At 39.1% G+C, this 3,005-nt stretch overlaps 4 non-coding genes across 4 annotated transcripts; 1 reads left to right on the top strand and 3 right to left on the bottom strand.

Moving 5' to 3' along the window:
* The first annotated feature begins 2,141 nt into the window (after window positions 1-2,141).
* trnag-ucc (transfer RNA glycine (anticodon UCC)) lies at window positions 2,142-2,213 on the top strand. The gene has a single exon. It is a non-coding gene; the product is annotated as a tRNA-Gly (tRNA).
* A 256-nt stretch (window positions 2,214-2,469) lies between these two features.
* On the bottom strand, window positions 2,470-2,541 carry trnag-ucc (transfer RNA glycine (anticodon UCC)). Its single transcript has one exon. It is a non-coding gene; the product is annotated as a tRNA-Gly (tRNA).
* Window positions 2,542-2,632: 91 nt separating this feature from the next.
* Window positions 2,633-2,704, bottom strand: trnag-ucc (transfer RNA glycine (anticodon UCC)). The gene has a single exon. It is a non-coding gene; the product is annotated as a tRNA-Gly (tRNA).
* A 91-nt stretch (window positions 2,705-2,795) lies between these two features.
* trnag-ucc (transfer RNA glycine (anticodon UCC)) lies at window positions 2,796-2,867 on the bottom strand. Its single transcript has one exon. It is a non-coding gene; the product is annotated as a tRNA-Gly (tRNA).
* Window positions 2,868-3,005: the final 138 nt, after the last annotated feature.

Genomic DNA, 3,005 nt, shown 5'->3' with positions numbered 1-3,005 from the left:
TGTTACAACCAGAGGGGAGAGTGGGGGTGGGGGTTGGGGGGGGCAGGGGGGGTCCATGCTCCACATCCACTGAGCCTTCCAAGTGGAAAGCGGCCCGTGGCGCTCTGTGGAATGTCGACTGCAGCTGAAAAACCTCGCCTGCTTTTCCAGCAGTGCTCTCTTCTTGCTTGTTGTTGCTTCTTGTACGTATTAGTTCCACATTTGGTCTTCATTGGTTCCTCAGTAACTACTCTAAATTGATGTGCCTTGGTTCTTCAGTGACTACTCTCCTCATTAGTTCCTCATGTTTCTTCATTGGTTCCTCAGTAACTATTCTACTCATTATTTCCTCAGTAACTACTCTAAATGTATGTGCCTCAGTACCCCTGTAACTACTCTCATTGTTCTCTAGTGGTTCCTCAATATCAACTCTAAATGCACGTGCTTTAATGCCCCAGTAACTACTCTACACTACTCTAAATGTATACATTTAGTTCCCCAGTAACTACTCTAAATGTATACATTTAGTTCCCCAGCAACTACTCTAAATGTATACATTTAGTTCCCCATTAACTGCTCTAAATGTATACATTTAGTTCCCCAGTAACTACTCTAAATGTATACCTTTAGTTCCCCGGAAACTACTCTAAATGTATACATTTAGTTCCCCGGAAACTACTCTAAATGTATACATTTAGTTCCCCGGAAACTACTCTAAATGTATACATTTAGTTCCTCGGTAACTACTCTAAATGTATACATTTAGTTCCCTGGTAACTACTCTAAATGTATACATTTAGTTCCCCTGAAACTACTCTAAATGTATACATTTAGTTCACCAGAAACTACTCTAAATGTATACATTTAGTTCCCCAGTAACTACTCTAAATGTATACATTCAGGTCCCCAGTAACTACTCTAAAGTTATACATTTAGTTCCCCAGAAACTACTCTAAATGTATACATGTAGTCCCCCAGTAACTACTCTAAATGTATGCATTTAGTTCCCCAGTAACTACTCTAAATGTATACATTTAGTTCCCCGGTAACTACTCTAAATGTATACACTTAGTTCCCCAGTAACTACTCTAAATGTATACATTTAGTTCCCCAGTAACTACTCTAAATGTATACATTTAGTTATCAGTAACTACTCTAAATGTATACATTTAGTTCCCCGGTAACTACTCTAAATGTATACATTTAGTTTTTCCAGTAACTACTCTAAATGTATACATTTAGTTCCCCGGTAACTACTCTAAATGTATACATTTAGTTCCCCAGTAACTACTCTAAATGTATACATTTAGTTTTTCCAGTAACTACTCTAAATGTATACATTTAGTTCCCCGGTAACTACTCTAAATGTATACATTTAGTTCCCCAGTAACTACTCTAAATGTATACATTTAGTTTTTCAGTAACTACTCTAAATGGATGCATTCATTTGCTCATTATCAGGCGTTGTCACATTAACGTGTTGTGGTGCTCTGCAGGCAAGTGTGTGGTGAAGCTAGCCGCTAGCCGGCTAATATGGTGTAACAAGATGGAAAATGTTTTAAATAAAATTACATAAAAAAACAATAGTTTTTGGGAGTACAAGGAACTGTTAGCAAACAAAGATGAGCTTTTAGTTCAAGGGGGGTAAGACCGAAGGAGGTGATGTTTTTCCCCCAAGGGTCCCAAGAGACATCAAAACAGCAAACAAACGTGCTCTCTGTGTCCACGTAGGATGGAATGCAGCAGGAAGTCAAACGTTGGCCCAAACTTACAGTAATTCCTTGGAAAGACCAGAGCTTAGGTCAGCATAACATTTATACAAATGACAGCAGTATTATACGTCTCCGTGCAAGCGTACTTTCACTCAAACGTACGCTTACACTTCAAACTTACTGCTTTTGAATTTTTGAAGATTATTTTCAGGTTTGTAATACATATTACAAAAATAATAACAATAAATCATTGAAAACATATTTCAAATACTAGCAATTAAGGAGATGCTTTTGAATGTAGTATTATACATTGGTCACTAGGTGTCAGTATTTGGTAGCTGATTCCCTATTCCCTAACCCCAACACAAACCCCTAACCCGGCTGGGTGATACACACGTTCTAATCAATGGAATCTCACATTATTTTGGTCAAACAATGAATTTTTAAGCAGCATTGGTGGTATAGTGGTTAGCATAGCTGCCTTCCAAGCAGTTGACCTGGGTTCGATTCCCAGCCAATGCAGCGTTTAGGTATCCTCCTATATGGTTTTTAAGACCATATTTTGGTCAAACAACAAGGTCCATCACAGCACAAAGGTGGTATAGTGGCTAAACACTGCATTGGCTGGGAATCAAACCCAGGTCAACTGCTTGGAAGGTAGCTATGCTCGCTACTATACCACCAATGTTGTGGTTGACCTTGTTGTTTGATCAAATATCAGGTGAATGAAAGATTCCATTGGTCTTTGTCTTCAAAACAAGGGAAGATATTTAACCATTGCATTGGCTGGGAATCGAACCCAGGTCAACTGCTTGGAAGGCAGCTATGCTAGCCACTATACCACCAATGCTGTGATGGATCACTTTGTTTGACCAAAATATCAGGTCAATGCAAGATTCCATTGGTCTTTGTCTTAAAAACCACGGAGGAAATGTAACCACTGCATTGGCTGGGAATCGAACCCAGGTCAACTGCTTGGAAGGCAGCTATGCTAGCCACTATACCACCAATGCTGTGTTTGACCTCGTTGTTCGACCAAAATATCAAGTTAATTCAAGATTCCATTGGTCTTTGTGTTAAAAGCCAGGGCGGATATCTAAATGATGCATTGGCTGGGAATCGAACCCAGGTCAACTGCTTGGAAGGCAGCTATGCTAGCCACTATACCACCAATGCTGTCTTTGACCTTGTTGTTTGACCAAAATAGCAGGTTAATACAAGATTCCATTGTCTTTGTCTTAAACAAACTTAAACTATATTAGGAAAGCAGGAAGTGAACAAATGTAACAGTTAGTGATTGTAAAAGTACCAGAT

The sequence above is a fragment of the Doryrhamphus excisus genome, chromosome 9 (genome assembly GCF_030265055.1).
Source record: "Doryrhamphus excisus isolate RoL2022-K1 chromosome 9, RoL_Dexc_1.0, whole genome shotgun sequence".
Lineage (NCBI taxonomy): Eukaryota > Metazoa > Chordata > Actinopteri > Syngnathiformes > Syngnathidae > Doryrhamphus > Doryrhamphus excisus.
The sequence above is the reverse complement of the archived record's forward strand: the minus strand, read 5'-3'. Positions and strand labels throughout refer to the sequence as shown.